The sequence below is a fragment of the Carcharhinus amblyrhynchos genome, unplaced genomic scaffold, assembly GCF_965287045.1.
Source record: "Carcharhinus amblyrhynchos unplaced genomic scaffold, sCarAmb.v2.hapA scaffold_43, whole genome shotgun sequence".
NCBI classification, from domain to species: Eukaryota; Metazoa; Chordata; class Chondrichthyes; order Carcharhiniformes; family Carcharhinidae; genus Carcharhinus; species Carcharhinus amblyrhynchos.
This window is the reverse complement of record NW_027649784.1, coordinates 1720291-1740802: the sequence shown is the minus strand read 5'-3', so window position 1 is coordinate 1740802 and position 20512 is coordinate 1720291. Positions and strand designations below refer to the sequence as shown.

Below are 20512 nucleotides of genomic sequence, written 5' to 3'. Positions count from 1 at the left end.
AAGTGCAACTCCATACAGAAGCTTATCTTATAAAGTTATACCAAAATAGGCTTCCACGTACAGCAGAGCATGCTTGTAAACTCTTTTGTTGACTAATTAGACTAATCTGTCTACAACTGAGAAGATATCATCAATTATTTTCTCTTCTTTGAAAGGCTGGCTCTTCTCAGTCTGAAGAAAATCATTTTTCATCTCCTTAATCAAGCTTCAGGATACCCATCCTAATCTCTTCTCCTCAGGATCAGAGATTTCTTACACTTACTAAATACAGGTGATTAACACCAAGTAAGCAAGCTCAAAAGATAGCAACTAGTTACTGAGCACAACTTGAGATGGAAAGTAAACATTGGAATTTGGTGGGAATTTGAAAGGTTATTTTTGTTCTAAAATCCAGTCATGTTTGCATTTTGCATTTAACGACAATCTACAGTTATGTTTCTTGCTCAGAGATAAACAAGTTCCCTGCTGGAAAGGCAGCTGCAGTTAGTTAACACGCTCGCTAGTTCAAACGGATTTCTGTGGCCAGCAAAGCCCAACTCAGCTTTGTAGAATTTCAGCTAGTATAAATAGAGATGGTCTTGCTAAGCATACAAAGTAAGCAAACACGGAGATAGCAACTTAGAACTGAATCCAGCCGGAGACAGAGGGTAAACTTGGGAATTAGGTTAGGGAGTAAGTGTTTTCTGGCCCAAAGCTGTCCAAGCTTACACTTCCTCTGGGGCAGGACAGTGGCACAGTGGTTAGCACTGCTGCCTCACAGCACCTGGAACCTATGTTGGGTCACTGTCTGTGCTGAGTCTGCACATAAGAAATAGGAGCAGGAGTAGGCCATCTAGTCCTTCGAGCCTGCCATGCCATTCAATAAGATCACGGCTGATCTGAAGTGGATCAGCTCCACTTTCCCGCCTTCTCCCCATAACCCTTAATTCCCTTGTCTATCAGAAATCTATCAACCCATGACTTAAATATATTCAACAAGGTAGCCTCCACCACTTCAATAGGCAGAGAATTCCAGAGATTCACCACCCTTTGAGTGAAGAAGTTCCTCCTCAACTCTGTTCTAAATTGCACACACCCCCCCACCACACCACATTTTGAGGCTGTGCCCTCTAGTTCTGGTTTCCTTTCTAAGCGGAAAGAATCTCTCTACATTCTCCCTGTGTCTGCGTGGGTTTCCTTCCACAGTCCAAAGATGAACACGTTAGATGGACTGGTTTGCTAAATTGCCTCTTAATGTCAGGGAAACTAACTAGGGTAAATGCATGGGGGTTATGGGATTACGTATTGTTGTCAGTGCAGGCTTGATGGGCTGAATGCCTCCTTCTGCACTGTAAGATTCTATGATTCTTTTACAAAAAGGAATAGTCTGAGAAATGGAGCCAGAAACCAGCAGTGGGACAGGAGAACTGAAGGCTGACAGTATTAGTGATGTGAGCAAATGAGCGTGTTTTCCCTATATAAATGGGTCAGTAGATAGACCTGGTAGAATGGTGATATGTTTTGTATTACATTTATATAATGAGTAACATTTCTAAACTTAACTCGTTAACATGGCAAGAGATACGTAGCAGCTGTTTTATGGAGCTGGTGGACCCGATAATCCACAGCAACTGTATCAGCAGCTGGAGGAACTTTGGCTCAGAGTAGATGCACTGGAGTTTGAGCTTCGAACACTGTGATGCATCAAGAAGGGGGAAAGTTACCTGGACATACGTTACCCCCTAGGCTACAGATTCTGAATTTGGTCCATGGTGAGGGACAGAAGACGGTCCCAAAAGGATGCACCATCCGTGGCTAACAGATGAAAGCATAATATTCAATTAAAAAGTGTAAAATGCTGCCAAGGTTAGTAGTACACCAGAAGACTGAGGAAGTTTTAGAAATGAGAAGGGATTATTGTTAAAGAGAGAGATTGTGAGTACAGAAGAAAAATGGCAAGAATATAAAAACATAGCAAAAGCTGCTACAAGTATATAAAAAGGAAATGGGTACTTGAGTGAGTATTAGACCCTTAGAGAGAGAGACTGGGAAATAATAGGAAACAGCAAAGGCCAGGTATTTTGAATCACAGCAGAAGGAACAAGCATCCCAGAATAGTAGAAAATCAAGAGACAAAATGGAAAGATGAGTTTGAAATAATCACTATCACTAGAAAAAAAAGGAACTTAAGGCTGACAAAGGCTTGGGACTTGACAGCCTCAACGCCACTTTCCGGTCTGTCCCTACTACTTTCAAATCCTTGCCTATCAAAAATTTAACTCAGAATAAATTCAGAGTGGTTCTGAAGTGGAGTAGCCCCTCAATAGAGTGGCTTAACCGGCAATTTGAAGACAAGGAGGAATGATCTAGTATAAAGAGTTAAGTTACGGCTACAGGAGCTAATCTGCAAGGGAGCAGCAGAGTAGAGCACTCCCTACACACTCGGTGGGTAAGTTGTTTTTTTCCACTTTAAAGCTACATTAAGGTCAAAGTTCCAGCCTTTTCTTAAAAAAAAAAGAACCTTAATTAAATTTCTACTAGACATAAATTTAAATGCAAGCGTCTTTAAAGTTACGACAAGGGAACTCAATCCTGCGTGTTGTATTCGCTACAGCACGTGGGAATTAGTCTGGAGAACCACATAGGCGGGAAGTGCCACAGGTTTGACCAAAGTGAGCTCCGGATTTGGGGGTTAAGTATCAGCTCAAGGCACTGAGATGCATCTGCGAGGATGAGAGATATATGAATAGCACATGCAACTTCAGGAAGTGCAGTCAGAGTGATTGGCTGACCATCTCAAAAGGAGGGAGGCAGGCAGCTGAGGAGGAAGTTTTGGTCACCTTGAGGAACATACTTGTATTTGAAAGAGTTCAGAGAAGGTTCATTAGGTGGATTGCTGGAATGTGGGGTTTGTAAAGGTTTAAAAGGTTGAGCCTACACTCAGAATTAAGAATGAGAGGTGATTTTATTGAAGCCTATAAGATTCAGAGATTGAGTTTGACAGGATAGATGCTGACAAGATCATGGGGGACTCTAGAATTAAGAGTGTAAAAATAAGGGGTTTCTTATTTAATCAGAGATAAGAAAGAATTACTTCTGTCAGAGGGTCATTAAAATTTGGAATTCTCTCCCACAGTGAACAGTGGAAGCTGGGTCATTGCATAAATTCAGGTAGAAAAGTGAAAGCACGGTCAGATCAGTAAATATCTTATTGAATGGCAAAGCAGCTCAAGGTGCCCAGGCCAATCCCTGCCCCTATGAAGTAATGTGGAAAGTTTTTTCTGTTATATGGGCTACATTGATTATTCTTTACATAGAATTCCTTCCTATGTTTGGGATTTTGGGACAGTGATTAATATAAATAGTTCAAAACCAGGGAAAGATCATCTTAAAGGGGCAGATTGGCAGATGTACTTTCCTCACTGAGATAAGAGTAATTCCTCTTTAATGGTGCACGGCAAAGGCTGAGAATGAATAAACCTTTTCCAGAAGGGATCAGTTTAAACAACCGATGCCTGTTTGAGTATTCATCACCAACACTGTAGAGCTCACCAAAAATGATTCACTCCAGTTCTGCTGCTTGATGGGGTTGATTTATGTTATTTTTTTACTCCCATCAATATTTACAAAGATTTTTGGTTCTTGCAGATGCAAATGAGGTGGTGAGTGGATTCCATGCAAACGTTTGTGTGCCACAGCGGAATCAGTTTAGTTCTGGATGCTCCAGAGACACTAATTATTTACACTGTCAATCCTGTAGATATTTTTTGACTAGTGATTGGAAAATGCTAACATTGTTCTGAATTAAAAGTTTTAATTTAAATTTGGAAGGGGTGGAGTGAACAGCATCAGGCCTTCTGAAACAGTTGGTATTTGGGAGCTATCAGTAACAATTGAAATACATCTTCATAACAATGCAGTCCTGCTCATATACTGGCTCGACTTGCATCAGAAAACATCATCTCATGAAGCACATAAATTAAAGGCATTTCTGACTAGTTTTGAGACATAGTCACATGCATATATTTAAAATGTGAATTCGGACTACTTTTCTGCAACGTTTAACAAATACTAATCCATTATTCTTCCCGCAGTCATGCAGACCAGCAGTAATCCAGGTTTAATCTTGTTGTGTGGGGAGCAGATAGGAGAGTGAGGGCTCAAAAGGAGTTAAAAGCAAAAAAAAGTACCTCAATTCTTACTGCCAATGTAATGAGGCTGTAGATTGTGTGCAGCCAAAAGAGAATAATAACCAGTTCAGCAGAATCATTGAACACCCAAGGTAGTTTATTGTTTATTCTCTCACAGGATGTTGATGCCAATGGTAAGGCAGCATTCACTGCCCTTCCCTAAATGCCCCTGAGAAGGTGACTGTGAAACACCTGCTTGAATACACTGAGTGGCTTGATGGGGCATTTAAGAGGCAATTCAAAGCCAAACACATAATCTGGGGTCTGAAAATCGTATGTAGGCCAGGCTGGGAAAGGATGGTGATCTCCTTTCTTAAACAACCAGTTTGATGGATTTTGATGTCAATTGGTAGTTTCATGATCACCATTACTGAGACTAGTTTTTTAGTCCAGGTTTATTTAATTCATTGACTTTAAGCTTCCAAGCTGCAATGGTGGAATTTGAATTAATGTCTTTGGATCATTGATCCAGGTGTTTGGATTATTAATCCAGTAATATTACCACCATACTACTGCCCCAACAACAGTGATATAAAAAGGACAAGGGGGAAAGAGGGAGAGGGAGAGTGAGGAATCACAATGGCACACCTGGTCATAAATTGGGCCGATTTCTAAATGGAACAGTACGAGGTGGAATTCATAGATGCACTTAGCTGGCTAATGCTGGGTGAAGTGGAGAAAAGGTTTCCATTCCATACAAACCCCAGGAACACGGAAGGCAGCCTTTCTGTCCCACTGCCACCTAGACTTCCCCACACTCCCCATAACAGCACACAATGGTTTGGATATTTAGTACATGCAAACCATGGTGTGCTGCTGTGCTGAATGCAGGTGTTTTGGAATGAAGGTTATGTGGAGATTGAGATAATCCAGCAATTTCCTTTAGTAGTCACTGTGAAACAAACAGGGAAAATAACATTTAGCCAGAGATCATAAGGAATTGTACACAATTATGATGTTTCCTCCCCCTTCAACCACCTGATATTCACCATAAAATCTTTTCATTCCATTTACGCCAGATTGCAAAAGTCAGATATATGATATATAGAGATTAGAATCTAACCTTTAGCTTATTAGAAAAACAGTGTGCAGGCATCTGGCTGAGAAACTGGTAAAATAATTTGAATGCAAATGCAACTCAAACAAGCACAGAGTTAATGACAGTTAAAAGGTAACTTCAAGGTCAGAGTTACAGTATGAAAACCATAAACAATAGGGGGTCTTCTATCTTGGTGTAATAGAGCCAGAAGGTTTGCCCTGTAAAAGATTTCAATTATGTGTATAATTGAGATGAAAGGAAGCTGAAAGCAATTTTGTCAACATGGACACAGGGAGTCTGGAGTAAGAGCTGTCAACTCCATTAGCAATACAAATTCACTGTTCTTTCACAAGATGTAGGCATCACTGGCTAGGCCAGCATTTATTGCCCATCCCTAATTGAGATGGCGCTGGTGAGCTGCCTTCTTGAACTGCTGCAGGTACATCCAGTGCTGTTAGGGAGTTCCATGATTTTGACCCAGCAACAGTGAAGGAACTGTGATATCGACTCAAGTCAGGATGGTGAGTAATTTGGAAGAGGCCTTTGTCAGTGGTGGCAATTCGCATGTATCTGATGCCCTTGTCCTTCGAGGTGGTAGAGGTCACAGGTTTGGAAGGTGCTGCTGAAGGACTCTTGATGAATTGCTGCAGTTGCATCTTGTAGATGATACAAGAACGCTGCCACTGTAGAGGAAGGGGAACCAACATTGTAGGGTGTTTTGTCCTGGATGGTGGTGCACTTCTGGAGTGTTGTTGAAGTTGAATTCATCCAAGTGAGCGGAGAGTATTCCATCAGACACCTAACTTGAGACTTTCAGATGGTGGGCAGTGATTGGAGAGATGGTCACTGCAGGATTCCCAATCTCTGACTTGCTCTTGTAGCCACAGTATTAAGTTGCTGGTCCACTTCAGTTTCTGGCCAATGGAAATCCTCCACGATGTTGATAGTGAGGGGATTCAGAGATGGTTATGCCATTTAATGTTAAGAGATGACAATTAGATTCCCTCTTGCTAGAGATGAGCTCTTGCATGGCACGAACGTTACTTGCTACTTTTCAGCCCAAGCCTGAATGTTGTCCAGGTCTTGCTGCATATGGACATGGACTATTTCAGTTTTAGCAAGTACTGGACAATATGGGCGACAGAATCAAAAGGGTAGTACTGAAAGTAAAATCATTTGTTTACATCCCAAAGTCATGGGAGTGTGGTGTGGTGGGGTAGATAGTTCTTTTCTTTAACTTTCCTCTGTGTGTGTGTGGTTGTTGATGGAAACAGGCAGATCAGTTTGGGAATATAGACAGGTACAACTTTAGGATTTTAATCTGCTTAAAATGAAGGTCTGACTATCATTTATTTTCATTGGCTCTCCCAACTCAGTGAGCTGCAGTCTACACCAAAAGTAACTTTATTGTTCATTGCACAGAATGCAGTTATAGAGGCATGAGCTCAGTTTGCAATTTGTGAAGGGAAAAGCAGCTGGAAGATTTGCCCAGCTCAAAGCTAGAGGAAGAAACCTACAGTGGTCCTCACAAAGCCTTGTAGCAAAAGGCAGTTTGTAGTTAGCTTGAAACAGGTACAGAGAAAGCATCTGCCAGAAACTGGACATCAGCTCTGGGATCATCAACTATACAAAAGCTGAGAGAACAATCAGAAGGCCATTAGGAACCAGGAGCTATTCTTTATATTTAAATCCCCAAGCAAGAAGGCAGTGAAGCCCAAGATTGAACTGAAAAGTTCACAGTCATGAGCTTTTAATTGGAGGATCACTCGGGCAAAAGATAATAGAAAGACCCCGATGAAATTCCATACCAGCTGTAAAGTTGTGGCGAATTAAAGTAAATACCAAAGGGCTGCAGCATACCTTGTGGGTCAATCTGTAAACAAACGACTGAACCTTCAAGATTCTTGTAATGCAAGAGGGAGTTAAAAAAAGCAACATTAATGGCATAAGTCTTTAAAACCTATTAAGTTGGTAGCACTTGCTTTCTTTAATTTCTTTTTATGTACAATAAAGTTTGTCTTTGTTTAAAGATCTGTGGCACAATTATTTTTTGATAAGTCAGAGTGTCGTATTTCTCTTTAAATCTTACAGTCCTGAATTGAACAATAACACCTATTACAGAGTCACAGGAAGACTGATAAAAATACACATTTTATCATTATTAGTCGGTATATTTCTCCCCCCTCCTCCAAAGATAAGCTACTTTATTCTTGGAGTCGCAGGAAATCTCTAAAGCCAGCACTATAATTAGTGTCATCTGTATTTCTACATACATTGTGTTCACCAACCTCAAATGAAACCCATCTTTACCAGCAATTTTCTTTAAAAGAATTACTACATAGCATTTAATCCCAGAGCAATAGTTTCCACAACACTGACTGGGTGACTTGTCATTTGCGTCCCCTTTTATCAGTAAAGGCACTCCAAAACCAGATAAAGTAACAAAGGAAAAAGTAGAGACTGCCTTGAGAATCCAGCAATTCTCTTTAGTGAAATAAGCAGGGAGAATAATATTGATCAGTACAGCATAAGGAGTCTATGGTAATTCTTCATTTCATATACTGCTCAGAATTTCTCTGGGCTTCCGTTCATTGCGCACATGTGGGATTCAACCCAGTTGGAATTCCCTTTGCTTCCCGACAGCCAAATGGTGTAAGAAATGCAGCGTGAGAAAAGGCCCCATTAAAACAAAACCACTGTTTGAATAGAGAGTCTCCCCCACCCCACCTGGCCCCCATCCCCACTTAGGGGCCAAGCTTCCATTGACAATAATAATTGAAATCAGTGGTTCACTGTACAGGCAATCTTAGACAAGACTCACATCACATTCACTCCACCATGCAGCAACAATCCCAAGAAATGACCCTTGAGCCAGACACGGGTTGGGATTGTAACACGATTGTCAATTTTTCAAAAAAAAATAAACACTGCCATGGATGATCGGTACACCCAACAGTCTACAACAACAAGATGTGTTATTCTGCAAAGCAAGATAGCAGAAAGAAATAAATACAGAAACACGCTGCGTGGTGCTGACTGACAGGTGTGGCAGGAGAAACAGAGTGCAACTCCTGAGTAACTTGAGTCCTCAGCCAACTGAGTTTAGAATAAACAGCCCAGCCCTTGCGCTATGCAAATACATTTTCTGTTCTCATGTGGGCGGGCCTGTAATAAAAATGACCCTGGCACAGGATCTGAGGCTGGCAGTTTCTGGAGGTCAAGAACCAGGAACCAAACAGTTCTAAACAGTCTAGGCTGTGAAAGGTACGGTTTTTTTTCTATTTCTTTTTCCATGATGCAAACTGTTTTAGAAACGAGAAAAAAGAAATGGGATGGCGCTTGCCCAGGATTATGAAAGGGATAACATGATTTTCCCAGCTCAAAATGGGAAACCGTCCCTTCAATTTATTATCCACTCAGTACTCTAAAGCACATGACAACTGAATAATGAAATTTCAATATTTTACTTACCAGAATGGAGTATAATGCTATCATGAACACAAATCATTCACCTCAAAGTCGCTGCTCCCTTAATAAACACAGCCAATCTTGAAAACAAGAACGAGAGAAGGAGATTAGTCATTTGAAACCAAGAGACGATGTCACCAAAATAAGTACATTGCAAAGGTTTCATTCACCTCCAGCTGGGTTATTCTGACAGGTCAGTCAAGATTTTCTTTTCCTCCAACTTTCTCAGGGTAGTTTCCTGTTTTAAATGTTTTCAACCTCTTCAGTTTAATTTGCAGCTGTTCGCTTTGGGCCATTCCACAAGAAGGTGACAATAAGTGCTACCGAACATGCACACTGGATAGAGGACTCCCATTATAAACCAGCTAATGACTGGGACAGCTAATCGCGGTGAGTTGGAAGAAACTTTTTTGATTCCGTGTAACATAAGATATTATCACGGCCACTGATTCAGATCACGATAAATTGCATGTTCATTACACAGGATTATGATAATGCAAGTGATTTCCATTATATACACTTTCTTCGTCCCTCTATATGAGACGGATTCTTCCGTCTCTCTTCTAGAACAAACTCTTGCAGTCTGGAAACTGTATTCTAATTTCAATCACTTGTCTAGCTGTATTGTTTCAGTAACAATATTCACAACTGAATTGAAATCCTGAGCAATTCAGATAACTTGCTGAAAGATTAGAAGTACAGGACTAAAGGATGCAATGTTGTTGACTCTGAAATGCTTTATGAAATGGCCCAGCAACCCACTCAGTTGTATTAAGCCACCATGAAGCCTAAAAGGAATGAAACCAGATGCAACACCCGGCATCAACCTGGGCACCAGAAACGACAATTCCTCTCCCAGCCCTGTGGATCCTGCAAAGTTCTCCTTGCTAACATGTGGGGCTTGTGCCAAAATTGGGAGCTCTCACTCAGACTAGTCAAGAAACAATTCAACATTGGCTGTAAGATATGATTCATTGAAAATGACATTATGCCCATCCTTGGATGTGTTGTCCCACTAATAGGACTGACCCATCAGAGATAATGGCACTGTGCATTGCCCTGGGAGTTCTCAACATCGAATCAAGGCCCATAAAGTCTCATGGCATCATTGGCAAGGAAAACGCTAGCTAGTTACCACCTACCATCCTCCTTCAGCTGAATCAATACTCCTCCGTGTTGAATACCACTTGGAGGAAACAAAGTGGTACGGGCACAGAATGAACTGTTTGTGGGGAAGAGAAGACTTCAATATCCATCATAAGAGTGGCTTGGTGACCACCATTACTGACCGAGCTGGCTCCGTCTTAGAAGGACATAGATGCTGGAATGGGCGGTGGGGGAGGAACCTACTTGTCCTCACCAATTCACCTGTCACAGATGCATCTGTCCATGAGTGGTAAGAGTGACCACTGCAAAGTCCTTGGGAAGACAAAGTCACATACAAGGTCCTGATGTCAAATTAAGGAAACTGTGAGAGGACTAACACCTCACACTGCATATTTTTATAAAATAGAGATATTCTTATGGCTATATCTAAAATTTTAAAAACTGGACAAAAACCCTTAAGCTATGTTGATCTGTGTCTCAGAGCAATCAGACAGTATTGCAGAGACTTGCATCTCGTAATGTTCAGACACGCTCGGGTTGCAGAGGCCAAATTCAAAGACAACTATGCATACGCGAAGGCTATCTGCATTTCAGAACCCAGGCTGACTAACCAGAATCTACTCATCTGCTAGCTTTCCTTTCCATCCTTAATGATGGGACTATCAACTAACTCAAGAACCCAGAAGAGGGATACATATCCCTTATCAAAGGCAATTTGGAGTGTGGGAGATATGTGACATGGACTCCTAATTTGTGAAATATTTATTTTGTCTTGCTGTGTTGCAAATTCGGTCTGCTATTTTACCATCTAACTGGGAGCATCACAGAAAAGTAGCTCAGGTTGAATCCTTAACCTCATCTACAAAGTCTATTGGAACATCTGTATCATTGTCACCAAGAAGACTGATTCCTTCCACGTACCTCTCCCCTCATGTTAAGTCAATTCTACCGGAAAAGTGAATTATGTACTTTCAGCCTGCTGACCTCTGTGGAGGAATACCTCACTGGACTTTGACTCTGGTCTTTAGGCCCACATGAATCAATATTTCAAAGTGCCAAGTGAATAATCCATTTGGCTTCCTCCAGGTCTCCAATTCAATTCATTCTGAGATATCAAGAAATGGATGAAGGCAATGGATTCTATGAAGGCTATAAGTCTGACCACATTCTGGCAATAGTACTAAAGATTTGTGCTCCAGAACTAGCCATGCTTTTCCAATATAGCTACAATACTGGCATCTACCTGGCAATGTGGAAAATTGCCCAAAATACATGATCATCAAGCACAACTGTACAAGTCGTTTTTAAGTCTGACAACACCAGGTTTTAGTCCAACCGATTTATTTGATAGTAAACTCACTAGATTTTGAGGAGATTCCCTCTTCGTCAGGTGAATGGACAGTTCTGGCCTCAGACAGCTATACTGGAAATGTGTTCAGACGTCAGGTGTATAGGCACCTTATTGAGTGAGGCTTCCGTCAGTTTAAACAAAGTAATGTTAAAATGAAAGAAATTTTACTGTAGGGCCACCAGTTGAATGTCGGTAACAAACCCTTGAGAAACAATTAAATATTAAATCAAACTTCAAATTCTACATAGTTTAGCTTCCAAAGACACCCGTCTCTTGTCCTGCAGAAAATCTATTTGCTGTGAGGGCACAAAGTGATTTGACCTAGCCCTTTGGATGTGAAAGTGCAGCTTTGAGACTTGATGCTGCTCCTCTGCCAGGGGCCCCTAATTCTGCCTGTGCCTGAATTTTGAGGATCCAAAAGGATTTGAGAGCTACGTTTGAGCATGGTCACAATGCTTGTCGGGCATTACTGACCAAAACTAGCTCCAGGATCACTATTTGCCGCTTAAAGCCCACGCTCGTTCAAAGGGAAATTTAAAGCACTCTGGGGAGATAGATTTGGAAGTGCAAACTCATGCTTCAAAGTTTCCTGGTCACAGACATACTGCTACAGTAATTTTCTGATGTGTAAGTATCCTCCAGAAGAGGATTACAGAAACTTGCGAATAGCCAGCAATAGTACAGCCTGAAATTTCACCCAGAAATCTAAGTAGCTAATGAGCAGTTTGGGAGTATACTTTGCAACCATGCAAACATTTCATTTTGCTTTGAATGCTGCAAACTCCATGCTTCACCTGCATGAGGAATCCATGACATTTTTAATCAGACTGTTGAATTATCAAAGACTTGCATCAAAGGAGATTAAACCAAACGTGACTGTAAATATATGACCTGGAATGTCAAGATGCGGAAGTCATAGCTGTCTGAGACTAATTCACTGGAACAGATACAATGCCAACTGGTTGAATGAGATTGCCCAGTGTCCACTCAAACGGCAATATTGTGCTTCTCTTGGAATTTGAGTGACTGCTTTGTCGGGTTCACCCTAAACGCATGTGAAAGTTTGCAAATAATTTGAGAGAAATCTATCCTTGAGGGTAACCTGTGTTTGGGCCTATTATTTCAATAGGTTTATAGTTTAAGGATGTTATATGTAGTAAGGGTGAAAGATTAGCATGTTGTTAGTGTTATGAGATAGAAAGGTCTGATATTAAAGCCCATGACTAAATGGATGTTCTCAATGTTGGATCCAAGTAATTGATTTCTTTCTGTAAGCATTTTAAAAATCCAGTTCCCTAATTCGTGCTATAACTGCTGTACAAAAAACCTCAAATTCATATAGCGCCTTTCATGTCCTCAGGAAAATCCGAAGTGTTTCACAGCCAATTATTTACTGTTCTAATGTCACAAATCAAAATCCATTCAGGATACTGCATTATTTCATTTCTATTTATGCAGTTAGAATCAACCACAAACATCACACTGCTTCTCAAAAGGACAGAATCTACACAGGCTTCTGTCAAATGGAACTAGGAACGACCAAAAATGATTGAGGTTGAGGGGCACATTATTTCCATCCGCTTGTGTGTGAAGACGTCTTGACCTTGTAACCACTCATATCCAGAAAGCAGTGAGGGAGGCAAGAACTTGACTGTGCCCAGCCTCCAACCATTCCACATTATGAAACTGGGCTAGCTTGAGGGGGGTCTCTCCCACACTCCACAACCAAATAATTAAATTAACTCTAATAAGTTTAACCTGAATTACATGACTAACAGCTACCAATCTTTAAGCCATACATGCTCTGAAAGGCAAAAGTGTAGGTGCAGTACTAGAGAAATAACCAGCTTTTGCAATTTGACTCCAACCATACCAAAAAGATTGTGGACTGGAAACCACCTGCTTTCCCCAAAATAAGTTATTTCTCTCCCCGTGATCTCATTGTACTCTGACTCAGCTATTCCAGCTTCATAAAAGTTGGGAATCACCAGTCAAAAATCCCCTTCACTGCTACTTCACAGCATAAAGCACCAGCACACCTACGGATCTACACAATTGTTATGTCTGTCCAGTGCAATGGTGTAACATACCATGCCTTAGTGGGGTACAAGCTTCATAAGCAATTCCCACCCAGTGACTATCCAAGTATGGTTCAGGACAGAGTGAGGAAAGTGGCTTAATTCCAAGAGCCTCAGAGGCTAGTTGCAAAGAGAGAGGATAAGTAATAAAACTATCTGAATACCAGACCTATTTACAGTGGTCAAGAACAGGCTGCAGTTAAAACGGCAATTTGTGGCTAGTCTTGGAACATCCTGCAGTATCTGTACTCCCCCCACCACTACATGGTCTAGCCAAAGCACCTTTAAAGCAGCTGGCCTGCAAATGTTCCCTGCTTCTACTTGGAGACACAGGATTGCTTCATCACAATGAGCCACAGATCTGTAAGTTTGAAGAATTCAGCATCAGACTGGATCTGGTCATTTTGTCAAGCAATCAGAAAGACAAAAACAGGAACATGCAGAGACTTAAGGCAACTGCTGTGGAGTCTCTTTGACATATGTAAATTTTAAAACAGAGTTAAGGCCACCCAAAATCAATCTCATTTGTTGCCAGCCAACCTTGGCCACATTTAATAGGCCGTTTGTCAAATGGCACATGAGCCATTTTCCAACCTATTACAAAGCTTTTTCACAACAGCTCACTACTTCCCATGTGCACCCAACCCAGGGAACTACGACAGAAACCAGCCATTACAGATTAAACTTTTCAGACTTGTGAATCTGACTGTGGCTTGTTGTTACAATGATAGGAGAAAGTAACCTAGTGGCAGGCAGCTTCTTCCAGGACATGGGCAAGCAGGCGGTTGTGTGGGGGGCAGGGCGGGTTGTGTTGGCGGTGGTGGACATTTGCAATAAAGCCTGAATTCACCAGAAACAAGACCTATCAGAATTAACAATGGAAGGAGAAAGAATTTATTTAGTGCGACACCCACTGGAAAAATGTCTGTTATGAGACATATTTTATACAACGTGGCCATGTTTTCAGAGTGAAACCAGGCTGAACTGCTCACATTGAGAATCAGAAATTAATTAGCAACACTTTTTCTACAAGAGCAACCAAGATATGAATGCCATAGCAAAGCAAACAAAAACCACTGTACATCCTGCCGCTCAGCGAGATTGGTGAACACCTGAGCCTCACTGTAAGCACACCCAAATGTCCGACACAATGTAGTGCACAGATTTCAAAACTAACCCAGTCAACTTTACCTAAAATATAGCCACACGTGAAATGTATTTGAAATTAGAATTGTACCAAACAGCAACACTGAATATTTATACAAGTCTACATCCATTAATACAGATTAAAAAATAACTCACGATAGATACTCTTTTCTGTAAAAAAAAACTGTGTTTAATTAAACCATATTTGCAGAACATATCTTAAACAGGAAGAGAAGGCACTGGAGTTCTATGCCAATGTATCCAACTAATTGAAGCCTGGAGGCATCAAATTATAAAGGGAACACCTATTCCATTGACTGAAATAACCAGCCACAAAGCAGATTGCAAAACATAAGTTTCAGAATAAGTATAGCCTGAAGTTACACACTCCACTTTGCTTTCATTTTTATTTTTAGATTATAAAATTCACATCTCACAATCTCCCTCAACACATACCCTGAACAGCCTTCCCAACAATACATCTCAAACTGGCCAGGAGCCATATAACACAATTACACAATGTAAATAAAGGAGACAACAACTGCTCAAACCTCTCTAATCTTTTTAAGGCTGGCTTTTTCTACCTGCAATGGCACATTTAAGAAGCTGTACCATCAAGACTTTCTGTACCTTTACTCCAACTGAGGAACTTGCTGTAAATCTACATTGAGTTTTATTTGTCACATTTCCTCCCATTCCATTGCCCTGTTTGCTTTGACAGGCCACCTATGGTATTCCTCTATACTCATAAGATAGATGCATGAGAGAGAGAGAGAGAGAGAGAGAGAGAGAGTGGGAGCGAGCGAGAAAGAGAATACATCGTTGTTTAGAAGAAATCCTAAAATATCCAAAGGAGTCAATTGAAAAGGTTTTTACTAAAAGTAAAACCCCATTGATTTGGCCTGTCATTTAGAAATATTTCTTCATTTATAGTCACCCTCAATGAATTAAGGGATCTTTTAAAAAGATATAGAGACCAATGTCTTTGGAGGACATGTGACACAACAGAAATAGAAGAGACGAGAGATAAACCTCTCATCAACAATAATCAGGGTCGTGGAGGGGTCACTGTTGAGAAATCAGTATTCCTGTACTGTTAGATCTATCTGCTCCTGGCATATATTGAATTCCTCCCCCCGCCCCCCCAACCTCCCATTTAGGGTACAGCACTTAGTCTCATCTCTTAGTTGTGGATGAAAATTGAACACGAGGAACCATAAAGTCATTGCTCGTAATTTGTTCAACTCAAATAACACCAAAAATAGAAGTGTTGTTTTGGTTGAGAACTTGACATCTTCAGATCAAGTTGAACAAGCAGTGCATAAGTGCTGATGACTGCATGCTTTAAACATGAGTTAATAAAGCTTTGTAGATGACCTTGAAAAAGAAATCTTCCATAGGTTTTCGCTAATAGTCGCTGAAAAAGTACAATGATCTCTAGCTTGCCTGGTAGCTGCCGCTGGACACCATCACAAGGAGATACGGTTATGCTACTCAATGAACTCAGTTCATTTTAACAATAGGTTGCCTAAAATCTTACTCCCAAACAAAATTAGCTATCTAAATGATTTGTCTTACCTGCATTAAAATGTATGCCCTTTCAAGGAAGAAATAAATATTTGGGGGCAAATATTAAGAAAATTAACAATGTGACTTTGAGATAAGTAACATTCGGTCTTGGATAAAAGCAAACAAATTACAGTACATCTATTACCAACACCGGAATCAAGAAACCCTTCCAAAGAAACACAATCTCACAGGAACTCAAAGGTTCAAACAATTCTTGCAACTAATTTCGATGCTCCATACTTAAAGATCCATGTTGAAATACTGAAACAGCCAAAGATACGAACAGTTATATTTTTTGATCTTACACAAACACAGATTTTGAATCTGAATCCATCTTCTAAGACTCTCTCGACAGGCTTGCATCAATTGGAAGAGCTATTTTCTCAGGTTGGTGGGCAAGGGTTCCTATAAAACGATTTGAACAGCTGGTGGACATGAATAACACAAGATGAGTGTTCTTTTCTCACTGGCTCAAAGTTCAATTTGGGAAAGGATGCACAGAAGTCTTTTCTGCTAGATTGTGAAACAACAGAGTAACTCTGGCTGCTACCAAAATATTTCAAAATTGAATTCAAACCGTAGGTCATTCAACAAGATTTTAGGGTTGTAAGCTGCCAGATGACTGCTAAACAGCTGTGACACCCCTTTAAATCCTTTTTTCTGATAGTGATCATGATCTAATGAACCAGGGCCCAATTCCTGCTGGGAAAAAAGCCTGCAAACTCCAGTTAGCAGCACCCCTCCCCAAATTTTTAGTCTTGTGTCACGCAGTCAGGGCCATTGTTACATTGGCAAAACATTTCAGAAGCATTGCTCTAAACAGGTTGATCATTTAGGAGACTTTAAACATCGGTCCTATCTTTGGGTGGCTACGCATATCAGGACGAAAGTCGACCTAAGTCACTGCTGAAATAAACCCACTTTAATCAAGGATGACGCTATAACGGCTTATCGTTTTAAATGAAGAGTTGTACTTGATGAAAAAAGTCAAAGGTGGTTTCTCAATAGGCAACGGCTCTGATGCACATCAATTTCGATCCAAATAGAAAGAAAGCTAATGCAGATGAAATTAAAAATTCATCTGCTGCCAAAAGTCAGTTACTTTGACTCACGTAGGCAACTATCGCAGAAGCAATTACTACAGTTCACAAGCTCCAGTTAATGACTAGAGTATCTTAACCATCTGAGTGGAACAGATAACTGAGTGTCAGAGCAAATACTGCTCAAGTTCCGTACAAAATAAACACTTCAGAGAGTTGTGTAAGATTCACAGTCCACCTCAATGCATTGTGAGTAAATGCACAATAACAACAGGTGTTTTGTTTTTTTGAGAGAATGGCGCTGTGGTTGCAGCTTTCCCACACAAGACTTCCACAAGTAGATTACATTTTCTTTGGCAGGTGGATCTTCGGGCATTTTCAAGTCTGAAAAAAATCATCGTCGACTTTTCTGCAAGTGGAATTACCTTCCATGCACAAACTGGTCACACCCTTCACAATCATGCTGAGAAAGATTGCCAGAACAGCATGAACATGGCTCAATGGCACTCACTGCAACCGTAGACCAGAACTGAGGTCCACCACAGTCCAGTGTGCTTGACATATTTTGAGAAGTAGTTTACTTTCTCCTTCTCACTCTCAGAACAGCCCTGGGTAAATCACCAAGAACACAAATAAAGATAGTTAAATAGGAAATAATGAAAAATAATCATCTCAAATGTATTGCAAAGGAGATTGCCAGAATCCCAAAATAGCAGCAAGACAAGATAACCAAAAAAATACTTGAAGTGTGGAAAGGGGAAGGGTGAAGAGATAAAATTGTGTAAAACTATTAACAATGCAGACTCTCTCAAAATGACAGTATGCATTTATATACCATCTTTAATATAACAAAAGGTCACAAGGTGCTTCACAGAAGAACCAAACACACTTTGACACTGAGCTACAGAAAGAGATGACCCAAACTTGGCCAAAAAAGGTAATTTTAAGAAGCGTCTTAAAGCAGAAACCTAAGATAGAGAAGAGGTTTGCAGAAAGAGTGAGGCAACTGAAGACACGGCCGCCAATCGTGGATGACTAAAATCAAGATGTTCAACAAGGCTAGAATTGAAAGGGCCTAGATATCTTGGGAGGGTTTTAGGAGATTAGAGATAGGGAGGAGTAAGGTCATGGCAAAGTGAAAATAAGGATGAGAGTTTTAAAATTTGCTTAACCAAAGCTATGTAGCTCAGCAAGTGTAGGGGTGATAGTGACCAGGTACTAATTTCAAGTTAGTAACTCAAATTCTTTTACAGTATACAATGTAGGAGACTGGAAGAAGTATGTTGGGTCCTAAATCTAACATGCATGTGGAAACTGACCACATGCTTTCAGATGATGTCACCAAGAAACTGATGTGGTTGAGAAACAGGAGTGGCCAAGGATCTTTCCGCCACACTAAAATTAACTGTGCAGAAATGGGAAAGAGAAGCCATTTCAGGTGACTTCAGGTTACAAGAAAAGATATGAATGGAACCAGAGAGTGCAATCCTACTCAAATGGAGAGTGGTAAACAGGTTTTAGAAGAGGAAGGTATGATCAATTGCATCAAAGCTGCAAGCCTTTGTGACTTTAACAAGAGTCATTTGGATATGGTGGAAAGGCAGAAACATGATTGAAATGATTCAAATATGTAATACCAGGAAAGAGAAGCATGGGTTTGAGGCAATAACTTGAGAGAAAGGAACTTAACAATGACAACTGAAGACAGAAGAGTCACAGATTGATTTGTGAGGATGAGCAACGATGGCAGATTTGTAGAAACATGGAGAGAGAACTAGATTAATGGAGGAAGCAAATCACAAAAGAACAAATAACTGCAAAGGAACAGGCAATTTCACATTGTAGAGAATAGTCAAAAAAGCTGCTAACACTATGGGAAGGAACTGCTATGGGGAAGTGTGCCAAAGTGATTTTAAACACTAACTGATGGGCAACATCATACTGCTTATCATGAGTGAATGTAGAGTCCAAGAAGGTCATTGACAGGATTTGGAGAAGACCATATATGCATGACTTGCAGTGGTAAAATGTGGTGTAGAGGCATGCAATGTTAAGAAAATATGGGGAAGGGAACTCAGCTTGTGATCAAGCAACAGCCTTTGATCTGCAGCAGTATCAGACTAAACCTCAGGCTGGTTGATAAAATTAAAAGCATTGGCTACAAAGTCAAAATAGATGGTTTCTATTTTGCTTATATTAACCTGTTTTTTAAAACTCATCTCAAAACTTCATACCCAATAGCAGCAAGAAATTAAATCATCGTCATGAAATTAAGTATAAAAAATAGGCATTATCAATATAAGTATCGAAATTGATGCTGTACTTGCTGATTAGCATCAAGCTTTATCAAACAGAAAGGAAGTGAAGGTGGAGATTTTTGCTGTTTGGGGATAGGAAATATATCATTAATGGGATACACACTGATTGAGAGGGGTTATGATTCAAATCGGGAGAGTTTGTTACAAAAAGGGCTGGGCTTCTGGGACATTGGAAAGAGCAGAACGATCAGCAAGAAGGACAAGCAAGTACAGCAATCATATAAGGCTAACGTTAGTATTTGGATAGAAGCAGCGTCTGCTTTTGGCGGAGCAGAAATCAGATTAGAGAGTGTCACAGCAGTTGGACAAACTAGGACCCGAGAGAAAGACAAGATTCAGCCGTAGCAAGGAAGGTACAGTAGTGTTTTGGATGAACAGGATATTGACAGTTGTTTTGGAGGAGTTATGGATGAAAAAGGGGGATAGCAGCTGAGTCATAAGGCTACAGTGAGAGAGCGAAGGATGATGGAAACAAGGAGCTGAGTTACTCCTGCTCGGCAAGACACTTTTGGACCAATGTAAATTAAGCTGGAGAAGGAATAGTAAATAGTAGCATTAAAATGAGATCTTGTCATGAATTACCAGAACAATCAAGATGCTAGGTACAGCGATGATCCGCGGATTTCAGAAGGCATCTTTATCAGGAGAAACAGCAAGTGGTGACAACCCAACTCAGATCTAGTGGAGTGAGACGTGATGCCATATGCATGCCATAAGTGCTCATTATATTAAAACATTTAGTAATTAAGTCTTCCTATTATGATAAAGTAGTATCACATGAGATCTCATGGCACCCAGTTCACATTCATTTAAAGGTCGTGTGCAAGTCAGCTTTGTGTCTGAAGTGAGCAGTTTTCCTTGTTGAACTGTGCGCGCGCGTGTGTGTGTGTGTGTGTGTGTGTGTGTGTGTGTGTGCGCGCGCGACAGGGAAATGTTATGAAGGAGAAGACAGAACTAAGGGAAGGCAGAGACAGGAGTGGGGAAGCCTGGCATCCTGGATGTGATGATGGATGGTGGGTTCAGTAAGTCAGGTAGATAAATGAGGGGCGTAAAGGGCTGTGTCAGAATTGCATACTTGTGGGCCCAACTGAGCCTGTTAACTAGCACAGTCCTTTCAGTTCACCTATCCCTGGAGAGGTCTTCACATAGAAAGGAGGGCCAGCTGAACCTGCAAGTCCAGCTTTGTCCCACAGAGTACAACACACTGAACACAAATATGAACATTCA

General features: G+C 40.7%; 1 long non-coding RNA gene across 2 annotated transcripts in view; it reads right to left on the bottom strand.

The window, feature by feature from the left end:
* Positions 1-20512, bottom strand: part of LOC145337137 (uncharacterized) — a 72488-nt gene that overhangs the window by 40189 nt on the left and 11787 nt on the right. For both annotated transcript variants that reach the window (XR_013885316.1, XR_013885315.1), the window contains exon 3: positions 8680-8756. This is a non-coding gene — a long non-coding RNA (uncharacterized LOC145337137). The remainder of the gene's footprint in view (positions 1-8679; positions 8757-20512) is intronic.